The sequence below is a fragment of the Lycium barbarum genome, chromosome 12 (genome assembly GCF_019175385.1).
Source record: "Lycium barbarum isolate Lr01 chromosome 12, ASM1917538v2, whole genome shotgun sequence".
NCBI classification, from domain to species: Eukaryota; Viridiplantae; Streptophyta; class Magnoliopsida; order Solanales; family Solanaceae; genus Lycium; species Lycium barbarum.
In genome coordinates, this window is record NC_083348.1 from 47,881,481 (window position 1) to 47,895,118 (window position 13,638).

The window sequence follows — 13,638 nt, forward strand, 5'->3', positions numbered from 1 at the left end:
ATGGAAGTTTAACTCTATTTGGGTTATTATTAACATGTTGACTAAGTCTGCCCACATTGTTCTGGTGAAAATAACTTATGATGCGAAGAAATTGGCTAAAGTCTAAATTCGTGAGGTGCTTAGACTTCACGAGGTTCCTATCTCCATCGTGTCCGACAGGGAGCACCACGTTCACATCCAGGTTTTGGGAGTGTTTGCACGAGGAGTTAGGTACGAAGTTGGATCTTAGCATAGCCTTCAACCCTCAGACTGACGGGCAGTCTGAGCGGACTATCCAGGTCCTTGAAGATATGCTTCGTGCATGCGTGATAGATTTCGGTCGGCGTTAGGATCAATTCTTGCCTTTAGCCGAGTTTTCCTACAACAATAGCTATCACTCGAATATTGATATGGCCCCATTTGAGGCGTTGTATGGAAGGAGGTATAGATCTCCTATGTGATGGCTTGATGCGTTCGAGGTGAGGCCGTGGGGTACCGATCTTCTGAGAGAGTCCTAGGAGACGGTGAAGGTGATTCAAGCCAATCTTCTATCCTCACAGAGTAGGCAAAAGGAGTATGCGAACCGCAAAGTCTGAGATCTTGAGTTTGAGGAAGGAGAGGAAGTGTTGTTGAAGGTCTCACCCATGAAGGGTGTGATGAGGTTTGGGAAGAAGGGCAAGCTTAGCTCGAGGTACAATGGTCGGTTTGAGATTCTCAAACGTATGGGAGAAGTGTCTTACAAGTTGGCTTTGCCTTCGGGTCTATCAGAAGTTCATCCGGTGTTCCATGTGTCGATGCTGAAGAGGTACCACGGCAATGGTTCCTCCATAATCCGTTGGGATTCGATTTTGCTAGATGAGAATTTGTCGTCTAAGGAAGAGCCGGTTTATATCTTTGACAGGGATGTTCGCAAGTTGAGGTCCAAGGAAATAGCCTCTGTGAAAGTTCAGTGGAAGAATTGTCCTATGGAAGAGGCAACATGGGAAACAGAATTTGATATGCGTAGCAAATACCCTCAGCTTTTCGCCGAGACAGGTAACTCCTCCCTAGATTTCTCATCTTTGACCGTTCGAGGATGAACGGTGTTTTAATTGGTATCTGGTGTAACGACCCTTCCGGTCGTTATGGGAAATGTAGGATCACCTCATCAAATATAACCTTTCCAAGGGTAGAACAAACCAGTAGAAAGTAAATTGTGTGAGCTTAGGAGCTGAAATTTGACTTGTTTGTGGTTGTTGCTTGATTGTCTTGAGTCCGTCAGGGGGTGACATAGAAAATTAGAACTCCGTTGGGAATTCTGAGGCCACGGGTGGATTCGTAGGGTGTCTTTATGTATATGTACATATTTGTTTTGTGTTTTTGAGACCTCGGACGAACTGTTAGTTGATAGTGGGAAAAACTGGACAAAAAGTCGTGCCACTGCCCAAAATGGACCGCTTTGGCGGTAGGGGTACCGCTGCGGCGATACAGCTATAGCGGAGCTTTGACTGCTGGCAGCGGCCATCCATGTTCTCGGCGGCCGCAGTGGCGGGCGGTGGACCGCTATGGCGGCACTGCTATAGCGGTGGACAGACCGCCGTAGCGGTCAAGCGGATTTCCCTTTGGTCCGCTATAGCGATCACTTTACCTCTATAGCGGGACAGCTGCAATGGCGTGATGACCGCTGTAGCGGTCGATGAAAAATTGTCACGACCCAACCCCGTAGGCCGTGACTTGTGCCCGAATTGGACACTCATATTTATCTGTTAACTCTAATAATTTATAATTTGCATGTCATGATCTCATTTGTATGTAAGAAGATAGTGAGTTATTTAGATTTGTCAAGTTCTGTATTCCTTAGTCATCCATCTCCCAAGGAGTTGCACTTATCAAACAACAACATTTATATATATTCCTAAGCAAGCCGACAAGGCTGCCACGATATACAAAATACCAAACATACACACATATGCAAGCCGACAAGGCTGCCATTACGACTGGGTACGCCCCAAACTTAAGTTAAAACATAAAACGCATCAACAACTGTAAACAGACCCACACCGATGTCCATAGACTTCTAAGAGTAACGACCGTATTATGTGGCGGGACAGGGCCCCGCCGTACCCAAATAAACACATACGGACACAACATAAGGAGGTTATACCACAAGCTAGCTCCGGAACAAAGGAGCAGTCCAAAATAGCTGAAAGATGATCTAAGCTGGCGGATCTCCAAAGCGAGCGACTGTACCTGCGGGCATGAACGCAGCCCCCCGAAGGAAGGGGGTCAGTACGGAATATGTACTGAATATGTAAAGCTTGAAACATAGTATAGACTTATATTGAGACACGGTACATAGGATGCATTGCAACAACAGAATTTCATAAAACTTGCCTTTGAACATATTTCATCTGTATCATTCTCATATCATTGCTATTATAGAGTTTTGTAGTCAAAGTTGCATAATCATTCGGTATAAAACATACATGACGTGTCCCGGCCCTTTTTATGAGGGACTCGGTAATTTAAAATCATAGCATCATAACATAAACATAGACGTGTCCCGGCCCTTTCCTGAGGGACTCGGTAATAAGGAATATGCCCTCCTGGCCACCATCATCTCCATATCATCATATCATCATATCATCACATCATCACATCATCATATCATCATCATATATATATACATAACGTGTCCCGGCCCTCTAGTGAGGGGCTCGGTGACTAATATAATAAATGTGCGCACGAAAACGTACCCTGGCCCGGGACTCAGTGAAGGATATAGCGGTAAGCACGAGCAGAATAATAAGCAACCACATATATGCAAATCATCTTTTTAGACTCAAGGGATAAGCAACTAACCCGCTCTAAGTGTCAAAATAATGTTCACCTTCAGTTCATTTCAAGTCTCATAACAAACTATTACAAGAAACGTTTTAGACTTCATGTACATATGTCACTTTAATATGGTATAGCTTTTGGAAGTCAAGTATGTCTTTAGTTGTGCAATTCTTTAAGTATAGGAACTTTCATGCATCGTTCATTAGTCACTCATACTGTAGGTACATGACAATAACATTAGTGAAATATAGATTCATAAGCCATACATGAACTAGAGAATAGAATTTACCCCAAAATTCATATCGTTTCATTCTTACGTCTAGGACATGCCAAAAGAAAGAAGGAATAGGCTTTACATACCTTTTGCGTTTAGTTGTATTCTAACTTGTACTTGCTGCCCAACAATACTTATCCTATATCAAGATGTGAAGAACTACAATTAGTCTACAAGGGCATTCAACAAGTATTGTGACATTCACAACTCCTTTCCAACAATTAAACGACGTTTCGTTCGCATTCAAAACCAACTAGCGTTACAAGCTAACATTGCTAATCGTTCTTTCATATATTGATCAAAACTTGTTTAAGCATGACTTAGGGAACTTGGGCAGTCCATACATCATCAAAAATAGTCTCATACACACGGCAAACCAACACACACATCATTTCCATTCTTACTTAGCAAATTTCCAGTTTTAACTTGCAATAACACAACACTTTTAATGACTTTACTTTCATGAATCTTGGAACTGTTTTAGCATCATTTTCACTCTTACAACAGCCCACAATGATTTCAGTTTTAACTTGAATCATGACATTTTACATTCACTAAACGTTTGCAACAAGAATCAACATTCAACACACACAAATTCACTTCTAACCTTAAAACTGTCCACGGTTTTGGACTGCCTCTACACCTCAACATAATTCATTTCTTTAACACCTCAATTCACATATTCAACATGCATACAATACACCACAATGTCCATAACATCAACAATCAAAATGTGCCCCAAACAGTCCCTAATTCTCCCTAAAACAGTCCCTACTACACGGCTACAACACCCTTCCACCATTTCATGATTTTCATCCGTTTATCCAACTACAATGCATTCACTCCATTTCCAATACAAGTTCAACAAGATTAAGAATGACTTCATTAGAATCTTCAACACATGATTCATTTAAAATTCGAGCAAAAAAACAGTCCAATATCCAACATGCAACATCACAACCAAACTCCTACAATCTTTGTTCATTTACATATGTTGATACATATTCAATTCACCAACAATACATGCACAATGAAATCAGTCATGAACTCACCTCACACACGGCTCACTCCCTACTTCAACTACAACCATAATCCAACAACAACATGCATGAACTATACATTCAAATCATCATGCAACACAAGAACAACAAACATTCTTACCTTTCAATCTTGACACTTCAATCGGCTAGCCTTCACTTTCACTACTTGAATTTTAACACTTGTTATTGCTATATCAATGGATGCTACATGTTAACACACCTTCCATGGAGTTGGATTGCTTAGGAAAAACTGAATTGTTTTTGGAGAAGTTGGCACCTTCACTCTCGGCTAGCTCTAGCCGAGAGACTCTCTCTCTCTATCACTATATTTCTTGACTTGTTGATGTGGGAATGAGTTTGTTAGTGCTATGGAATCAGATTTTTGTTTTGTCTATGTTCCCTCCATGACTTGGCCATGTGCCTTACATTAGTTTGGGTCAATAACCATTGACTATTCCACTCAAGCTACACGGCTAGCTTTGTCCATTTAATGGACTGATTTTTGGTCTTTCCAATCCCACTTATTAATCCAATTATGGTTAGTTTAATACCAATTTTCCATTACTAGTTTAATGCCACACGTGAATTGTGAATAAATTGTGACTCGACACGAAACCGGAAGTTAAAATCTCTATTTCATATCTTAAGATAGTCTTGCCTTTAACTTGTCGCGCTTATTTTAAAACGTCCCGACGTATGAAAATACGGGACATAACATCCTCCCCCCCTTTAGAACATTCGTCCTCGAATGTCGCTTTTATCCCGTTAGGTTCTATAAGGGTTTTGGGAAGGGTTTTCCTTATTGCTAACATATAAATTGAGCAGATAATTTAACACAATCAAGTGAAGGAGTTTAATTTACCTGTAGATGTGGAAAACAAGTGAGGATATTTCTTTTTCATCTCCTCTTCAGCCTCCCAAGTCATCTCCTCCCTATTATTGTTCTGCCACAACACTTTAACCGACGCCACATCTTTTGTTCGTAACCTCCTGATTTGTCGATCAAGTATGGCAATAGGTTGCTCTTCATATGATAGCTCCTCTGTTACCTGAATATCATCTGTAGGGAACACCCTGGAAGGATCACCTATATACTTCCGAAGCATGGACACATGGAAGACCGGATGTACTGCTGCCAAATCCGCTGGCAGGTCTAACTCGTAAGCAACTTGGCCTACCTTACGGATGACCTGATAAGGTCCAATGTACCTTGGGCTCAACTTCCCTTTCTTGCCGAACCTCATAACACCCTTCATGGGTGACACTTTCAAGAACACCCAATCGCCAACCTGAAATTCCAAGTGTCGACGTCGATTATCCGCATACGCCTTCTGCCGACTCTGAGCTGCCAGTAATCTTTCCTGAATAAGTTTCACCTTATCGACAGCCTGCTGAACCATATCTGGGCCTATCAGCTTAGCCTCGCCAACATCAAACCAGCCTATAGGGGATCTGCATTTCCTGCCATACAGGGCTTCGTACGGCGCCATCTGAATGCTAGAGTGGTAACTGTTATTGTAAGCAAACTCGATAAGCGGCAAGTGATCCTCCCAGCTGCCTTTGAAATCAATAACACAAGCTCTCAACATATCTTGTAGCGTCTGGATGGTACGCTCAGCCTGCCCGTCAGTTTGAGGATGAAATGCGGTGCTGAGACTCACCTGTGTCCCCAATCCCTCCTGGAAGGATCTCCAGAAGTTAGCTGTAAACTGGGCCCCTCTATCTGAGATAATAGCTGTGGGAACTCCATGAAGTCTCACTATCTCCTTAAGATACAATCGGGCATAATCCTCAGCTGAGTACGTAGTCCTGACTGGAAGGAAGTGGGCTGATTTTGTCAGTCTATCAACAATAACCCAGACAAAGTCATTCTTCCGTGGAGTGCGAGGGAAACCTGTGACGAAGTCCATATTAATTACTTCCTATTTCCAGGTTGGAATTTCCATCTCCTGCAATAGCCCTCCGGGCTTCTGGTGCTCTATCTTGACCTGCTGACAATTTGGACACTGGGCCACAAATTCTGCTATGTCCTTTTTTATGCCGTTCCACCAGTACAAACACCTAAGATCATGATACATTTTTGTCGATCCCGGGTGAATAGAATAACGGGCATAGTGTGCTTCCCCCATTACCTGCTGCCGCAACCCTGCAACCTCAGGTACACATAATCTGTCTCTGTATCGTAGTACTCCATCGGCTGACATCTTAAATGGGGTCTCATCCTTCTGAAGTGCTGTATCTCTATAATGTACCAGAACAGGATCCTCAAATTGCCGTCCCTTTACCTCTTCTACAATAGAGGACTCAGCAACACCTCGTACAATAATGCTACCATTATCAGCATCAGCCAAACGAACTCCAAGACTAGCTAGCTGATGGATCTCACGAACTATCTCCTTCTTTTCTGGTTGTACGCCGGCCAAACAAGCCATAGATTTACGGCTGAGTGCATCTGCTACCACATTAGCCTTTCCTGGGTGATATAGAATATCAACATCATAATCCTTCAGCAACTCTAACCATCTCCTCTGTCGCAAATTCAGTTCCTTCTGCTTAAAAATATACTGGAGACTCTTATGATCTGTATAAATATCAACATGCACGCCATACAGATAATGTCTCCATATCTTCAAAGCATGTATCACTGCTGCCAACTCCAGGTCATGTGTAGGATAATTTCTCTCATGTTTCCTGAGTTGTCGGGAGGCATAGGCTATAACTCTGCCGTGCTGCATCAACACGCAACCCAACCCAACACCGGAAGCATCACAATAAACAACATAGTCATCTGGCCCCCTCAGGAAGAGTTAGAACAGGAGCTGTAGTCAACTTATCTTTCAATAATTGAAAACTCCGTTCACAAGCATCGGTCCACTGGAATTTGGCTGCCTTCTGTGTTAGCCTTGTTAAAGGCGCTGAAATAGAGGCAAACGTTTCTACAAATCTCCTGTAATACCCTGCCAGCCCCAGAAAACTACGTACCTCAGTAGGCGTCGTAGGTCTAGGCCAAGTTTTGACGGCCTCAATTTTCTGCGAATCTACCCGAATACCATCTGCTCCAACAATATGCCCCAGAAATGCTACAGAAGTCAACCAGAATTCACATTTAGAGAACTTAGCATATAACTTCTGGAGCTGGAGTACCCTGAGTACTGTCCTCAAATGCTCTGCATGCTCTTCTTCCGATCGTGAATAGATCAGAATATCATCAATGAATACAATCACGAACAAGTCAAGGAATGGCTTAAACACCCTGTTCATCAAGTCCATGAACACTGCTGGAGCATTGGTCAGTCCAAAAGACATCACTCTAAACTCGTAATGTCCATATCGAGTCCTGAATGCAGTCTTCGGAATATCTGTCTCCCTTACCCGCACCTGGTGGTAACCTGACCGCAAGTCTATCTTTGAGAAGCATTTAGCACCCTGCAACTGATCAAATAAATCATCAATCCTGGGGAGGGGATATCTGTTCTTTATCGTGATTTTGTTCAGCTGCCTATAATCAATGCACATTCGCAGCGACCCATCTTTCTTCCGTACAAATAATACTGGTGCTCCCCAAGGTGATGTACTGGGCCTGATGAAACCCTTTTCCAACAAATCTCTCAGTTGCTCCTTCAATTCTTTCAACTCTGCAGGTGCCATTCTGTAAGGAGGAATAGATATAGGTTGAGTGTCTGGCAATACATCTATAGTGAACTCTATCTCACGTTCAGGAGGAAGGCCTGGAAGTTCATCTGGAAATACACCTGGAAATTCATTAACCACCGGGACAGATTGTAGAGTCGGTGATTCTGCTTTCAAGTCATGCACACGAACCAGGTGATAAATATAGCCTTTTCTAACCATCTTCCTTGCCTTGAGGTATGAAATAAACTTACCCCTCGGTGATGCTGTGTTCCCCCTCCACTCTATAATTGGTTCCCCTGGAAACTGAAACCGAACTAATTTGCCTTGGCAATCAACGTTAGCATAGCAGGAAGCTAACCAATCCATCCCCATAATAACATCGAACTCAGTCATAGCTAACTCTATCAAATCTGCCCTGGTACAACGATTACATATGACTACCAAACAATCTTTATATACTAGCTCTGCCAAGACAAAATCCCCTACTGGTGTAGCTACCTCAAATGGTTCTATAGGTTCAGATTTTATCCCAATTTTACTAGCAACAAAAGGGGAAATATATGATAATGTGGAACCGGGGTCTATCAATGCGTATACATCTCGGGAGAAAATCGATAATGTACCTGTGACCACATTTGGCGACGCTTCCTGATCCTGTCTGCTGGCTAAATCATATAAGCGGTTGGAAGGACCGCCAGAACTAGAAGCCCCTCCACGGCCTCTGCCACGGCCTGCTGGTGTCGGAATACCTTGCCCCATAGGGCGCATAGCAACTGAAGAAGAAGAAGAACCCGCAACTGATCCCGTAGGCTGAGCTGGCCCACCTGCCCCACCCCCAAATCGACATTCCCTCATAGTATGGCCCTGACGGCCGCAAGAAAAGAAAGCACCAGTAATAAGACGGCATTCCCCTAGATGGCGTCTGCCACATCGAGGACATGGGGGTACAGGTGGTCTCATCTGGCCCGAATTCCTGTGCGTCTGGAACCCTGAAGTCATGGAGCTTTGACCAGCTCCCGAATACCCCGTGCTATCAAACCTTCTACCAGTAAATCGTGAAGGTGCACTCCGTGCCGGCTGGGAAGGATATCGACTATACTGCTGTTGGGGTTGCCCGCCCCGAAAGTCACCAGATCTAGCTCTCTTATGTTGACCCCTGTCCTGCTCCCTATCAAATCGACGCCCTCTCTGTCGACCCTCAACTCCCTGGGCATATGCCTGCACTCGAGCGATATTTATACTGGGCTGAGATGCCATTTCCATGCAGCTATCAATCAAATAATTATCCAAGCCCATTACATAACGATGCACCCTATCTGCCATGTCAGCTACCATAGCGGGCGCGTACCTAGCCAGCGAATCAAACTCGATGCTATAGTCCCGAACACTTCTACCATTCTGCCTCAGGTGTATAAATCTGTCAACTCTGGCTCGCCTCATCTCTGGAGGCAGAAAATGACCCAGAAAAGCCTCTACGAACTCGTCCCATACTGCTGGTGGAGCATCTTCACCCCTGGACAACTCCCAGGACTCATACCAATTAACTGCCACATCCCGCAACTGATAGGAAGCCAATTCGACCGACTCAGTCTCGGAAGATTTAGTCACCCGCAACGTACGCAGCATCTGTCGAATAAACTCCTGTGGATCCTCTGCGTGCTTTGACCCATAGAACTCTGGGGGTTTACAAGTCAGAAAATCGCGAACCCTCAAACTGTCGCGTCTATCCGCATCATCACCTCCTAACCCACGTCTGCGAGCCTGTCCCGATACCAACCTAGTCAATAACTGTACTGCTTCACGCATAGCCCTATCCTCTGCCCCTGGCTGGGGAGCTGGAGGCTCGGTTGCTGGAGCCGCAGGAGCTGGTGGTAAGTCTGTCTCCTGACCTGCAGCTGCTGCTGCCCTAGGCTCCTCTGATAGTGATGGTGTAGCGGAGCTCGCTGCCTGAATTCTAATCCCAGGCACATATTGGGAATAAGTTCTAGTAACTCTCCGGGTCCCACTGGTCTCCCCAACTACCGCTTTGCCCTTCTGGGCGGCGGTCGCCTTCTTTGGAGGCATCGCTGAAAACATAGCAATCTGTTACGGAAAAATTTATCCTGATAATACAGCTCTATCGCACAATCTAGAATGAGAAGAAAAGATGACATCCTAAATGTCCTGTAGCTTCCTGTTTATAAACGTGGTGCACAACACATCGATAAACAAGACTCTACTAGACACAGTCTGTGGACACTCCGAGGATTTAACCGCTCTGATATCACTTTTGTCACGACCCAACCCCGTAGGCCGTGACTTGTGCCCGAATTGGACACTCATATTTATCTGTTAACTCTAATAATTTATAATTTGCATGTCATGATCTCATTTGTATGTAAGAAGATAGTGAGTTATTTAGATTTGTCAAGTTCTGTATGCCTTAGTCATCCATCTCCCAAGGAGTTGCACTTATCAAACAACAACATTTATATATATTCATAAGCAAGCCGACAAGGCTGCCACGATATACAAAATACCAAACATACACACATATGCAAGCCGACAAGGCTGCCATTACGACTGGGTACGCCCCAAACTTAAGTCAAAACATAAAACGCATCAACAACTGTAAACAGACCCACACCGATGTCCATAGACTTCTAAGAGTAACGACCGTATTATGTGGCGGGACAGGGCCCCGCCGTACCCAAATAAACACATACGGACACAACATAAGGAGGTTATACCACAAGCTAGCTCCGGAACAAAGGAGCAGTCCAAAATAGCTGAAAGATGATCTAAGCTGGCGGATCTCCAAAGCGAGCGTCTGTACCTGCGGGCATGAACGCAGCCCCCCGAAGGAAGGGGGTCAGTACGGAATATGTACTGAATATGTAAAGCTTGAAACATAGTATAGACTTATATTGAGACACGGTACATAGGATGCATTGCAACAACAGAATTTCATAAAACTTGCCTTTGAACATATTTCATCTGTATCATTCTCATATCATTGCTATTATAGAGTTTTGTAGTCAAAGCTGCATAATCATTCGGTATAAAACATACATGACGTGTCCCGGCCCTTTTTATGAGGGACTCGGTAATTTAAAATCATAGCATCATAACATAAACATAGACGTGTCCCGGCCCTTTCCTGAGGGACTCGGTAATAAGGAATATGCCCTCCTGGCCACCATCATCTCCATATCATCATATCATCATATCATCACATCATCACATCATCATATCATCATCATATATATATACATAACGTGTCCCGGCCCTCTAGTGAGGGGCTCGGTGACTAATATAATAAATGTGCGCACGAAAACGTACCCTGGCCCGGGACTCAGTGAAGGATATAGCGGTAAGCACGAGCAGAATAATAAGCAACCACATATATGCAAATCATCTTTTTAGACTCAAGGGATAAGCAACTAACCCGCTCTAAGTGTCAAAATAATGTTCACCTTCAGTTCATTTCAAGTCTCATAACAAACTATTACAAGAAACGTTTTAGACTTCATGTACATATGTCACTTTAATATGGTATAGCTTTTGGAAGTCAAGTATGTCTTTAGTTGTGCAATTCTTTAAGTATAGGAACTTTCATGCATCGTTCATTAGTCACTCATACTGTAGGTACATGACAATAACATTAGTGAAATATAGATTCATAAGCCATACATGAACTAGAGAATAGAATTTACCCTAAAATTCATATCGTTTCATTCTTACGTCTAGGACATGCCAAAAGAAAGAAGGAATAGGCTTTACATACCTTTTGCGTTTAGTTGTATTCTAACTTGTACTTGCTGCCCAACAATACTTATCCTATATCAAGATGTGAAGAACTACAATTAGTCTACAAGGGCATTCAACACGTATTGTGACATTCACAACTCCTTTCTAACAATTAAACGACGTTTCGTTCGCATTCAAAACCAACTAGCGTTACAAGCTAACATTGCTAATCGTTCTTTCATATATTGATCAAAACTTGTTTAAGCATGACTTAGGGAACTTGGGCAGTCCATACATCATCAAAAATAGTCTCATACACACGGCAAACCAACACACACATCATTTCCATTCTTACTTAGCAAATTTCCAGTTTTAACTTGCAATAACACAACACTTTTAATGACTTTACTTTCATGAATCTTGGAACTGTTTTAGCATCATTTTCACTCTTACAACAGCCCACAATGATTTCAGTTTTAACTTGAATCATGACATTTTACATTCACTAAACGTTTGCAACAAGAATCAACATTCAACACACACAAATTCACTTCTAACCTTAAAACTGTCCACGGTTTTGGACTGCCTCTACACCTCAACATAATTCATTTCTTTAACACCTCAATTCACATATTCAACATGCATACAATACACCACAATGTCCATAACATCAACAATCAAAATGTGCCCCAAACAGTCCCTAATTCTCCCTAAAACAGTCCCTACTACACGACTACAACACCCTTCCACCATTTCATGATTTTCATCCGTTTATCCAACTACAATGCATTCACTCCATTTCCAATACAAGTTCAACAAGATTAAGCATGACTTCATTAGAATCTTCAACACATGATTCATTTAAAATTCGAGCAAAAAAACAGTCCAATATCCAACATGCAACATCACAACCAAACTCCTACAATCTTTGTTCATTTACATATGTTGATACATATTCAATTCACCAACAATACATGCACAATGAAATCAGTCATGAACTCACCTCACACACGGCTCACTCCCTACTTCAACTACAACCATAATCCAACAACAACATGCATGAACTATACATTCAAATCATCATGCAACACAAGAACAACAAACATTCTTACCTTTCAATCTTGACACTTCAATCGGCTAGCCTTCACTTTCACTACTTGAATTTTAACACTTGTTATTGCTATATCAATGGATGCTACATGTTAACACACCTTCCATGGAGTTGGATTGCTTAGGAAAAACTGAATTGTTTTTGGAGAAGTTGGCACCTTCACTCTCGGCTAGCTCTAGCCGAGAGACTCTCTCTCTCTATCACTATATTTCTTGACTTGTTGATGTTGGAATGAGTTTGTTAGTGCTATGGAATCAGATTTTTGTTTTGTCTATGTTCCCTCCATGACTTGGCCATGTGCCTTACATTAGTTTGGGTCAATAACCATTGACTATTCCACTCAAGCTACACGGCTAGCTTTGTCCATTTAATGGACTGATTTTTGGTCTTTCCAATCCCACTTATTAATCCAATTATGGTTAGTTTAATACCAATTTTCCATTACTAGTTTAATGCCACACGTGAATTGTGAATAAATTGTGACTCGACACGAAACCGGAAGTTAAAATCTCTACTTCATATCTTAAGATAGTCTTGCCTTTAACTTGTCGCGCTTATTTTAAAACGTCCCGACGTATGAAAATACGGGACATAACAAAAATAGTGGCCGAATTTTTTATACTTCTTCTCACATTCCATTCTCCTTCATGATTGTTATCTGTTACACCTCGGAAATCTCTCCGTGCTTGTGTGATGAGTATAACAATGAAGGGATTGAGTGTATGATGTTTTATTAAGTCGGGAATGGCTAATTATGAATTTTTGGAAATAAGAAGGTGGCGGAAAATTTTCAGCACAGTGGTCGTAAAGGGCACTATACGGCCCGTAAAGTGATTTACGGAACGTATAGTGCAATCGTCCTCCAGCTGCCCAAAAATTTCAAGTTCTGTCAAGTGTTGAAATGGCTAAAAACAACTTGGAGGACGGCCCGTAAACCTTGGTCGTAAACTGCCATGTCCCTTAGCCAAACTTTCTGTTTTTGAAATGTTTAAAAACGATCGCGGAGGACGAACCGTAAACCACAATACGGTCCGTAAACTGTGTTTTCTGAC